The sequence below is a fragment of the Hyperolius riggenbachi genome, chromosome 5 (genome assembly GCF_040937935.1).
Source record: "Hyperolius riggenbachi isolate aHypRig1 chromosome 5, aHypRig1.pri, whole genome shotgun sequence".
NCBI classification, from domain to species: Eukaryota; Metazoa; Chordata; class Amphibia; order Anura; family Hyperoliidae; genus Hyperolius; species Hyperolius riggenbachi.
Window position 1 is genome coordinate 269,074,031 of NC_090650.1, and position 12,714 is coordinate 269,086,744.

Here is a 12,714-nt window from a genome sequence, read left to right on the forward strand (position 1 = left end):
AGGAATATGATACTATGGTAACAATGAGATCGAAAACCTTGAAATAATATAAGATCATTTCTTAGATAAAGGAGGTGATTATGTGGAGAACTAATCAGAGGATGTAGTGTGTCTTAAATTAAATGCATTTTTTAATGTTTCCATAATTGATTCAATTACAATGGCTGTTACTTTCTGGATGACCCTTGTATTTTTGATAACGTTAATATTAACTTGAATGCGAAACACAAAACAAGTCACAGTCCCCCTTTATAACTGAATAGACTGTGTCTAAAATATATACAAACACTAACTGGAGAAATGTAAATTTTGCTTAGTGCTTGCTAAAATATTCTTAACCCTTTGCGTACCAGCAGTCTCTGGCCCTTTAAGGACCAGAGACCGCTGGTACCAGAAAACGGTGCCTCCCAACAAATTACTGTACATACTCGTTGCTATCGCTGGTTTCAACAGTCTTCCATTGCCACAGGCCCCTCTCTCTCTGCCGTCTGTTATTGCCTAGTACACACCATACAATTTTCTGATTTTTCTGTTCGATTTTTCTGTTAGATTTTCTGTTAGATTATTTTCTGTAAAGTAGTGGTAGATACTGGTCATTTTCTCTGGTGCATTGTCTTCTGGTTATTTCCTGCTGAGTTTCTACTAGGCAGATAGATGGTTAGATAGATAATATGTTGGAAATTATCTATCTGGCAGGTAAATCTAACAGAAAATCTAACAGAAAATTGTATGGTGTGTACCTAGCATATGACGGCAGAGCGCTGTCAACCAGTCAGGAGCCGCTTTCATTGGCTTCTGACACTGTCACATCAATGTAAGCTAGTGTGATTGGCTCACAGTGATCATGCGGTCAAACTCCGGGACCAATGAAAGCGACTCCTGACCTGCTCACAGAGGTCTACCGTCTTATAGATGGCAAAGAGAGTGAATTGCAGCGTGTGCAAAGAGGCAAGATCGGCAGTAACGGGCGGCGGGAGCGCGCAGCGGGCAAGGAGAAATCTACGTAGTTTTAGAGCCGTGCAGCCCCCTGCAGGATGTAGATCTCTACCAACGCAGCCTGTAACTGGTTACTGTGCACATAATCTTACACTGAGCACGGCTGACAGCAAAAAACAAACACCAGTATGTTGCACCATATAGCTTTACACTACAGCTGTCAGAAACAAACCTTTTCTGCAGTAACTTCTAAACATCCTACAAAAGGCACTAAGCTCCCCTATCCCCACAGCAGTAGAAATTACTCAACAACCCCCTTCCCTCCATATCCACCTAGGCAGCTATGTTCATAGCAGCAACACTGCATGACAAGCAGCCTCCAGTTCCACTGTTTAACAGGAGGTAACATCTTTTTTTATACTCTGTGGTAATCAAATAGCAGGTGATGAAGGCAATTAATAGCTTTTCTTAATTTTTCTTTTTTTTTTTACTAGGCCAACATATAACATATGCAATTGCGTGCGATAATTCGTGATTGCACGCAAACGAGAAAATGCGCGTGAAAATGGCCGTGATATGAGTTATCACGGTTTAGTGAATCAAGCCCTTTGTGGGTAAAGTGGGGAGGTTGGCTTATCCACAGATGATATTCCAACAGTATTGCCCCTATATGCAGAGCTGGTGTTGGAGCATGCTACCAAATGCATATCTACTTCTCTTTGCTCCAGCTTGCATCCATACATCTACCCAGCCAGCAACTTCGTTCTGAACTGGCCACTATAGCTCCAGGCTCACTGCAGTCTTATGTCAGTGAGCTTGGGGCTCAAATCAAATCAAATCAAATCAAAGATAGCTTTATTGGCATGACCAAGATTCATACAGGTATTGCCAAAGCAAGGGGAAAAAGGGGGACATGGGAGGGGGTGGGGTAGGGGGACAATGGCTAAGCAGTCTGTGGACATTTTTAGGTTTACAGTTCCGTTATGCTCATCTCAGTCTGTGGCATGCTGTGACATAGCGTGCAGCGATTGTCACTGTGGATTCCTCTTCTCCCAGTAGGATATATGTTTTTCTCTCATCTTCTAGTGTGAGAAAGTCTGGGAATAGTTCCGACAATTTCTTAAAGTAAGTGTCCCTGGTTGCAGTATATTTGGGGCAGTGCAGCAGGAAGTGGCTTTCATCCTCAAGGGTCTTCTGCTCACAGTGTTGGCATAGTCTCTCCTCCCTGGGTTTGTACGTCTGTCTGTGTCTCCCAGACTCTATTTTGAGGTTGTGAGCACTCAATCTGTAGACACTCCGGATTTTTCTCTCTTGAGAGTTTTGCAGCTTTTCCAGGTATGGGGCCATTTTATATTCTCTTTGTAGAGACTGGTATATGGCTAGCTTTTGTGAGTGTTTTATTTCACTCCTCCATTTTTCCACATAGTCTTCTTTGCTCTTAGCTGTGGTGTGTTTTATCTGGACTTTTGTTATGACCTGTGGGCCGGGGGTTGGAGGGAGTATAGAGCTGACCATGACTTTCAGTGCACACGGCTTTTCTTGGTCTTCATTGTGCAGCATGGCTTTGTAGTGGGGTGAGTCAGGGCTGCTGCTCTGTAGGTGGGCCCAGAAGGACAACACTCTCTTCTGTATCTCAAGCAGTAATGGGAATCTCCCCAGCTCAGCTCGGCAGGCATTGTTTGAGGTACTCCGATGGACATGGAGAAGGTGTTTGCAGAACTCAAGGTGGAATATTTCTGTTGGGCTGGATTCCCATTTTGATTGGTCTGGGTAGGTGGTGGGGCCCCATACTTCACTTCCGTACAGTAGGATTGGGGTGATGACACTGTCAAAAACCTTCAGCCAGACCTTTACTGGTGGTTTGAGGTGGTACAGTTCTTTCCTGATGGCATAGAATGTTCTGCATGCTTTGGCTTTTAGGGCCTCCATGGCTGACTTAAGGCTTCCTGATTGGTTGATTTCCAGACCAAGGTAGGTATATTTATCGGTTCTGCTGATTTCACAGTCATTGAGTATAAAGGATGGGCTCTGGGCTGACCTGTTTTTCCTCTGGAACACCATGGTTTTGGTTTTCTTTAGATTAATGGGGAGTGCCCATGTTGTGCTAAATTTCTCCAGGATTTCTAGGCTGTCTTGTAGACCTTCTTTAGTTGGTGATAGCAGTAAGAGGTCATCTGCATACAGTAAGAATTTTACTGTTGTGTCATGCAGGGTGAGTCCTGGTGCTGGTGAAGCCTCTAGGGCTGAGGCTAATTTGTTAATGTATATGATGAAAAGTGTTGGACTCAGGCTGCAACCCTGTCTTACCCCCCGATCCTGTAGGAAAAAAGGTGTTCTTTTCCCATTTACTTTCACACTGCACTTGTTCCCAGTGTATGAGCTCTTTATGACATCATATGTTTTCCCTCCTACTCCGCTCTCTAGGAGTCTCAGGAACAAACCTGGATGCCACACTGAGTCAAAAGCCTTTTTAAAGTCCACAAAGCAGGCAAATATTTTTCCCTTTCTTCTTTTGTGTACATGGTGCTTGATAAGGGTGTGCAGGGTGTAGATGTGGTCAGTGGTGCGATGGTTAGGCATAAAACCTGCTTGGCTCTTACTGATAACATTGTGCTGTGTGAGAAAGGTGAGGATTCTCTTATTCAGGATGCTGTTGAACAGTTTTCCCAGTGTGCTGCTCACACAGATGCCTCTGTAGTTGGCTGGGTCATAGCGATCTCCACTCTTGTAAATAGGAGTTATGAGTCCTTCATTCCAGACTTCAGGGAAGCAACCAGCGTACAGGACCAGGTTGAATAGTTTCCATATTGCAGCATGGATTTCTGGGGTGCCAGATCTGATCATTTCTGATAGGATTCCATCTGTGCCACTAGCTTTTTTGCCTTTCATGGATTGTATCTTCTCTTTTATTTCCTCCAGTGTGAAAGGTGTGTCAAGTGGGTTTTGAAAATCTTTCACCTTCTCCTCCAGGTTCTTTAATTTACTGAATATTTGTACTTGTTCTGGGCTGAGTTCTTTTATAGGAATATCTCTGTATAGGTCTTTGAAGTATTGTAGCCAGACTTGGCCATTTTGGATGTGCTGATTATTTTGCTTGGGTTTTTTGCCAATTTGTTTCCAGGTCTCCCAAAAGGAGCTCTAGAGACCAGTTCAGAAGCTGCCAGGGAAACATGGGCACCAAAGCTGGAGTGAGAAGAGGTAGATATACTTACAAATGGCACACTTCAAAGTGCACGCTCTGCATGGTGGGCTACGGTGGCACATTGGGGGTTAGCTAGTCGAAAGGTAGCCTATTTTTAGAACAAAAGTGGGCGGTGAGCTTATGCACAGGTTGGCCTCTGCACGAGTATATACAGTATTTTTATTGCTAGATGATTGTGGCAACATTGGTGTACTTGAAATGCCTAAAGTAAAGATGACAACTTAAACTAGTGATCTTTCACTTCCGGTAATTACTTGAAGGATTCGTTTTCAGAAGTACAATTTCCTGTTTGTCAGATCCATAACCAAGCTGCTTTAACTGATACTTCTCATAAGTGCCGAAATGTCAGAATACTGGATCTTCTTACTTACGAAGGGTGTGTATCTTGCTTCCTTCTCTATTACAAATCTCTCTATGCTCATCTCCAGTTACATTATGAGGCTGCTCGAGACTGATTGTTGATCTGTGCAGATTCCGGTATCAATTTTATAATTGTGTCCTTTCTCTGGCAGTAAATTCTCCAGAGACAGAAGGTTGACAACCAATAAAAATAACTACACACTTTTGCTGGATAATCAGTTTATTTTCTCAAACCCTTTCAAACCTGTCCTGAACTCAGAACTTAATCTCCTCTCTAAAAGATAAGCAAAAGCATAATAACCTGTAAAGAAAAACATTTTTTTGTTACAGCTGAAACAAATCCTGCAATAAATCTGCAATTTGTCTACTTCCTGCTTTCATGGGAGCAGACATATTGTTAACATCCTGTGTTTACCTATTGTAGAGAGAACAGAGGCGCCAAAAGAATAAAATCATGTATCTAAAAGTTATACAATTCTTAGGGAGGCGGTGGTGGACGCACCTCCCCAAAGTAGACAGGATACTGTAGATTTAGATACAAGAAAATGCATTTATATACTCCAACAAACAGTGCATTTAATATATGCTTTTATTCTTTTGGTGCCTCTGTTCTCTCTACAATATCGTTGTCCGCCCCTGGTGGAGGGATCGAATCCCCTTCTTCTCCTATCTACAGAGAGCGACATCTTAATCCTGAGTGAGGAGAGGACTAATCTCCTCACCTGCCTACACAGTGGTTGCCTGTACGGTGACCCTGACTTGTGAGTTTATCCATTATATATACTTTTCATTCATCCAACTCTCAACTTACTACACTACATTGGGCTCTCGGTGTCCCTTTTTTCCCTTGTGTTTACCTATTAGCTCTCTGCCATGGCAGTCAGCTGACAAAGCTGAGGAATCACATTACAACTTGCGCCTTGTCACAGATGAAGGGGAATTAGACAGGCGAAACTCTCTACATACAGGGTGCCTTTCTCTATGCTTTCCTTAAAGTCCTGTGCAACAGTTCAGGTCCACTTTAATATGAAATGACAGAGAAAATGTTAGTTCACTTGATGAGAGCCTGAAGTGAGAGGAATACAAAAGCTGCAATTTTCACCCTTTAAAGGAATTTGGAGGCTGACATATTTATTTCCTTTTAAACAATGCAATTGCCTGGCTGTCTTGCTGATCTAATACTTTTAGTTGTGGATCTTAAACAAGCATGCAGATCAGATGTTTCTGACTGAAGTCTGACTAGAATAGTCATATCTTTGTTTCAGTTGTGTGATTTAGACACTACTGATTCCAGAATGATCAGCAGGACTACAGGCAACTGATATTGTTTAAAAGAAAGTAAGTATGGCAGCCTCCATAGCCCTCTTAGTTCAAATGTCCTTTAAAGGACAACTGAAGAGAGAGGTATGCCATGTTTATTTCCTTTTAAGCAATACCAGTTGCCTTGCAGCCCTGCTGACCCCCTGCATCTAATACATTCAGCCATAGACCCTGAACAAGCATGCAGCCGATCAGGTGCTTCTGGCATTATAGTGAGATCTGGCAGATTAGCTACATGCTTGTTTCTGGTGTTATTCAGACACTTCTGCATCCAAACAGACCAGCAGGGCTGCCAGGCAACTGGTATTGTTTAAAAGGAAATAAACATGGCAGCCTCCATATTCTTCTCACTTCAGTTGTCCTTTAAGCCTTTTAGATAGCAGCCTTACAATCTGACTTGTACCTAAGTGCCTGCATCAGATCAATAAATCCTTCTGTACTGTTTTGCCTCCGTAGACCTGTTAGTTGTGCATTTGTGCCACCTGCAAACTTCGGTTTCCTTTCTCTTGAAGCAGCCATCTTGCTATGTGAAAGGGGTGGGGACATTTCTATAACTCTCCCTTAGCCTCAGTTCTCCTTGGCAAATTTACATTTATTCAAGCCTCTGCTTATGCAGAACTATGTTTTAGATTGCTATGTTACCTCAGAACCGCACTTAACTGTTATGATGATAATGATGGTCCTGTTGGGGCTGAAGAATACCGGCACTTTAAAAATCTGGCTGCAAGTAGAGGCAGCTTTCACTGCTATTTTACTTGTAGAATTATTTACTGGTTGTAATCATGGTAAGTGAAGCAATGATATTGGGGCCATTCCTAGCATCCTAGAAGACTAGGCATGTATCTGGACACCATAGGTGGGGAACACATGTGAAATAACATCTGTGCCGTCACCACAGCTTGTAGGTAGGACTAAATATTTGTTCAAGGCTACATACTGGAGCCACTATTTTACTATGCCATGTGTATTGTGTACATACAGCTTGCCTCATATATAAAGAAAAGAGATTATATATACAGTATCAGGCTGCACTATGAGGTTAGACTAACCTCAACTTTTCTTATAAAAAAAGAAACCAAAAAAAAACCTTAACTAATCCTTATCAAGTTTTTTGTTTGCTTTTTTGGGAGTTTTTTATATTACGCTGCATTACAATGACATATCTGTGACTACCCTGGTGTTTTCTCTTTGTCCTATACTTTATTATGAAATCCACCTTTAGGACAAAGAGACCAGGAGCAGTTCACTTGCAGTCTAAAAGCTTTAATACTTTAATCATCTATCTTCTTAAAAGCAACAATGTGGCAGTAAAAAGTAATTTATACTTATCACAATCACAAAGGCAGTATTGCAGCGTTGCTGACAGGTCATAAGGAGGTGCGGAGGAGTAATGGTTATTATGAGCCAAGGAGAAAGCTGCCTGACATGGCTGTCAGTTATTACTGAGATGGGAAGGGTTACGAAGCAGGTGGTTTCAGTGCCATGTGCCGGCTGCGTAGCGCCTGAGTTGGGCCCTGCCCCTGCTATAGCAACAATGCGGCCGGCGCACAGGTAATTTGGGATTCCAACCCCAAATTTCTTCTCCCACCAAGCTGCTATGACTTGGAGGGGGAATAGTATTTAACGTCACCCAGAATTTCAGCAGCAGCAGAGTGAGCCGTCATTCGGTTCACCCTGTGCCCAACTCACCGGCAGCTAACATATACGCACGCGTTATATATGTGCAGGTTATGCTCAAAACCTGATTATGCCTGGCAGCATCCTCACAGAAGAGAGGATCCCTCCTCCCTTGGCAATGAATGTATCATTGCAATACGTCATCCAAGCTGTGTGGGTGCAAAGGAAGCAATAGATGTACTTCCTTTCATTTTCTTCCTCCATGCAGACTTAGGATCCAGTGAAACAGAGAGGGGGGAATTCTGGGTATTTGTAGTACCAAGCTGTATGCTATTGCCATGTTTTCCAGCACGTTTACTGAATTCGTTTTAGGGCAGTTGAGACTGAAGTTGAAAGATGTTATTCAATAAGGTCCAAAATTAGCTGTATTATATGTTCAGTATCTGTGTTTGTAAAGATGTTTGTACTAAAGTGAAGTAATGCTGTAAATATTCAATGTGTTGCATCTGTTTTGGCATGCTTTATTTGTGTGAGATTAATACATTTCTTTATGCTATGAGATTTGCATTGATTTATAAGTAAAATGTAATGCAAATGTAATAATGCCTGCATGAAGTATATCTAACTACCGACTATAATGCAATTCTGTCATTAAATTAGCTAGCAGAATTTATTCCAGGCCAACTTACATGCATTGAACCCCATAAAGGGTTGCAACCATTAGAGGTTTATTTATTTATTTATCATTATTATTCATGCTCTTAGGTCTAAATTGCATTGCCTTGTTTTTTATTCAGGAATTCTGTTTAATAATGGGACTGGCATTTAGAAGCCATACAGTCATTTCAATCTCCTTTCATCACAGCTCTTTTGTAAATATCTTGTGTGTCCTGAAAATCCATAGCATGTATTGTCGCTGGAAATGAAGTGTCAGGGTTTTCAGCGGCAAATGTTCTGATTACGGCGACAGGCTTTTCTAGGGGTTTTGACAACACAGAAAAATACTACAAAAAATAATGATGACATTACCGCTGTTATTTTATAGCTCGTAATGTGTTTTTTTGAGGACTTCATTTAAATTAGATTGCTGTGTATGTTTTATGTTTCATATGACTTACTGACATTAGTGGCTAGGATCTGCGTGATCTGAAAGTGTATTTTTAATAGAGCTATCTTAACATTTTGCAGTCATGTAATTCCATCTAGCTGTTTTAAATCCAGTTCATAAATTAAGTATTGTTCCATACTACATCTCACTGTTTTGACTGTAGGTTTGTTAAACAAATGCAGATTTATACTGTATAACAGCATAAAAGCACTGGAACCAATGTAAAAGCATTAGCTTGACTAGAAAGGGGTCAAGATGCCTCCAGCAGGAAAACAGGCAGCATTTAAATCTGACAGAAACTTTAACCCTTCTGCCAAGGCCAGATTTACATCTTGAGAGCCTAAACACTAAGAAGATCTTGTAGAAACGAGAAAAAACACAAAGATACCGGGAGCTATGTACTCACCTCCCGATGCAGGGAGATGGATCCAGTGAAATCTCCCTGACGACAAGCGATCGGTCGATCCATCTTCCTCCATCTTCCGCTGATGGGTATATGACGGGTGCCACGAGACTTTAAGCGACACTTTTGCACGTGTGTTGTGGATCTTAAAGATCAAGTCTGCTGTGGTTGTCATTGTAACCACGTGATGCTAATTGACGTTCGCATGATCGTGTGCCTGTATCCACAATGCGAGATTGTGTAAATGACCGCTCGTTGTTCAAAAAATCGCCAGTCGTTGGGAAAATTGTCTGAAAATTGTGAGGTAGGTACTGGCCATAAAAGACTTTCACATAACAGTGTGATGCTATGTGATTGCACAGCATTTTTTTTTTTGCACTGGTAATGAAAGTTTGAGGCCAATTGGTGAAAGTGCTTTCAACATGTGGCTCAGGCATTTTAGTGCATTTACTTCTAATTTCACAAGCAATTATTCTTTTTCTTTAAAAAAAATGCATAGTTAAGCAAACAAGTCACAAGATAAAGTGTAGAGAAACCGAGAGCCCAATATAGTGTAGTATGTTAAGCATAAATGAAGTAAAGGTTATCGTGAGAAAATTATACTCACAAACATGGGTTACCACACAGGCAACCACTGTATAGGCAGGTGAGGAGATTAGACCTGTCCTCACTCAGGGATAAGAAGTCGCTCTCTGTAGATGCAAAAGGGGGTAGATCACCCCTCCACCAGGGGTGGACACGGTATAGCAGTAGGAGAACAGAGGCGCCAGCAGGATAAAGTGGATAAAAACTTTAAAATTTGCTGGGAGGAAGTGGTGGACTTACCTCCATAGAGCAGACACGAAAGACTGTCTGAATAGTAGTCACATTTATTAATTAGTACCCCAAAACAGTGCAACGCGTTTCGCAGGCCCAGCCCGCTTCATCAGGCAATAAAAATGGGGACAAGACAGAATTTCAGCAATAGCAGGTGTAGCGCCTCAGCTAAGTCACAAGATGCTAAGTCACAAGATGCAAAGACTCAAAAAAATGTAATGTGGTACATGCATAACACTGTAAAAATACATGCAGACTTGAATGTGTTTTTTATAGCCACTTTTGATTTCTAGTGTGAACAACGCCTAAGAGATTTTCAGTCAGATGGAGATTTTGGGATAAATATCAGGTGTAAAAGAACACCATTAGCATTTCACAGTAATTAGGTACCATCATAAGTTATTAACCACAAATAAGAACTATAGCCCTTGTTAGTGAGGTAAAAAAACAAAACCAGTGCGAGTGTAATACTAATAAGCATTATAAGATCAGCAGATTGGATTTGGAAAAGCTGAGTGTTTTTCACTACTAATCTTCATAATGACTACATATATAAGTAAATGCTCCATCTGTTCAGAGCAGCTATGTAAGACCAAGGCCATGGCATTACATCAGTCCACTCACTTATTTCTCAAGTTTTCCAGTCTGTGCACCTTTGTATACCGTGCACAAACATTGTGGGCAGATTGTACTGTGGAGGCTATATCGCTAACAAAAACACCACACTCAGAGCTGAGTCATACTGCCATTTTTTTTACCTACCTGGGGCTTCCTCCAGCCCCATAAGCATGGATGTGTCCCTCACTGTCCTCCTTAGTGCCTCCGTTAAGCCGCAATCTCCTCCGGTAAGCGCCTCAGTGACGTCAGCGGGGGGCCTTCTGCGCATGCGCCTACATTCTGCGAAAGCGCAGTAGGCCCCAGGTGACGTCACTCAGGCAGACTGAGCCGCGTACCGGGGTTGACTGTGGGACATATCCTTGCTTATGGGGCTAGAGGAAGCCCCAGGTAAGTAAAAAAAATGGCAGTATGACTCAGCTCTGAGTGTGGTGTTTTTGTTACCGATATAGCCTCCACAGTAAGTAAGTAAAGAGACGGCAGTATGACTCATCTCTGAGTCTCTTAAGCTTGCACCCCGCTGTGAATCTCTTGTTTTTCCTGGGTTTGGCGGCCACAGTCCGGCGATAGAATAGGCTGCACTTGAAAAGGAGGGGGGCGGAGCGTTTCTAGTTGATAATTGATTGTTAATTGCCTTGTCCAGCTCCGCTCCCCCTCTGCTCTTACTAGAGCAGTTTTCATATCCCAGGGATCCCTGCGGCCAAGTACTGTTTATAAGGGGGAGAAAAAAAAATGCGCACACAGCCTCCGGATACCCACGCTCTGGGACACATAATGTCGGGGGGGAGCGCCCCCCCAGCGCTCCAGGCCACAGCCTTGTCGGCCCGGTGGACCAGGCGCCCCTGTCTTTGAGCCCTGATTCACTAAACACTGGTAAAACTGCTGTGTGCAGACATAGAATGCATTGCACATATAGTGCAACTCGTATTACGTATGTTCAGAGCAGGATCATCCACCAGGCAACCTAGGCAGGTGCCTGGGGCCTAGTGGGTGTCAAGGGACCCACCAGCCACTTTCCCTGACTAAAAAGACCACAAGGGGGCCCCAAATCTACTACCTTGCCTAGGGCCCCATTACATCTTCATCAATCTCAGTGTAAGGTGCACTTTGCTACTATCACACTACAGGATCTTCTCAAAAAATTAGCATATTGTGATAAAGTTCATTATTTTCTGTATTGTACTGATAAATATTAGACTTTCATATATTTTAGATTCAAATACACACAACTGAAGTAGTTCAAGCCTTTTATTGTTTTAATATTGATGATTTTGGCATACAGCTCATGAAAAACAAAATTTCCTATCTCAAAAAATTTGCATATTTCATCCGACCAATAAAAGAAAAGTGTTTTTGAAACAAAAAAAGTCAACCTTTAAATAATTATGTTCAGTTATGCACTCAATACTTGGTCGGGAATCCTTTTGCAGAAATGACTGCTTCAATGCGGTGTGGCATGGAGGCAATCAGCCTGTGGCACTGCTCAGGTGTTATGGAGGCCCAGGATGCTTCGATAGCGGCCTTTCTCAACTTTCTCTTCACAATATCCCACAGATTCTCTATGGGGTTTAGGTCAGGAGAGTTGGCAGGCCAATTGAGCACAGTAATACCATGGTCAGTAAACCATTTACCATTGGTTTTGGCACTGTCAGCAGGTGCCAGGTCGTGCTGAAAAATGAAATCATCTCCATAAAGCTTTTCAGCAGATGGAAGCATGAACCCACTTTTGAACCAGAAACAGCGGCAGAAGTGCCTGACCTGGGCTACAGAGAAGCAGCACTGGACTGTTGCTCAGTGGTCCAAAGTACTTTTTTCGGATGAAAGCAACTTTTACATGTCATTTGGAAATCAAGGTGCCAGAGTCTGGAGGAAGACTGGGGAGAGGGAAATGCCAAAATGCCTGAAGTCCAGTGTCAAGTACCCACAGTCAGTGATGGTCTGGGGTGCCATGTCAGCTGCTGGTGTTGGTCCACTGTGTTTTATCAAGGGCAGGGTCAATGCAGCTAGCTATCAGGAGATTTTGGAGCACTTCATGCTTCCATCTGCTGAAAAGCTTTGTGGAGATGAAGATTTTATTTTCCAGCATGACCTGGCACCTGCTCACAGTGCCAAAACCACTGGTAAATGATTTACTGACCATGGTATTACTGTGCTCAATTGGCCTGCCAACTCTCCTGACTTGAACCCCATAGAGAATCTGTGGGATATTATGAAGTGGAGGTTGAGAGACACTAGACTCAACACACTGGATGAGCTTAAGGCCGCTATCGAAGCATCCTGGGCCTCCATAACACCTGAGCAGTGCCACAGGTGATTGCCTCCATGCCACGCCGCATT

General features: G+C 42.6%; 1 protein-coding gene across 5 annotated transcripts in view; it reads left to right on the forward strand.

The window, feature by feature from the left end:
* The window catches only part of PHACTR1 (phosphatase and actin regulator 1), a 455,927-nt gene that overhangs the window by 63,685 nt on the left and 379,528 nt on the right, over window positions 1-12,714 (forward strand). The gene's annotated exons all lie outside the window — the stretch shown is intronic.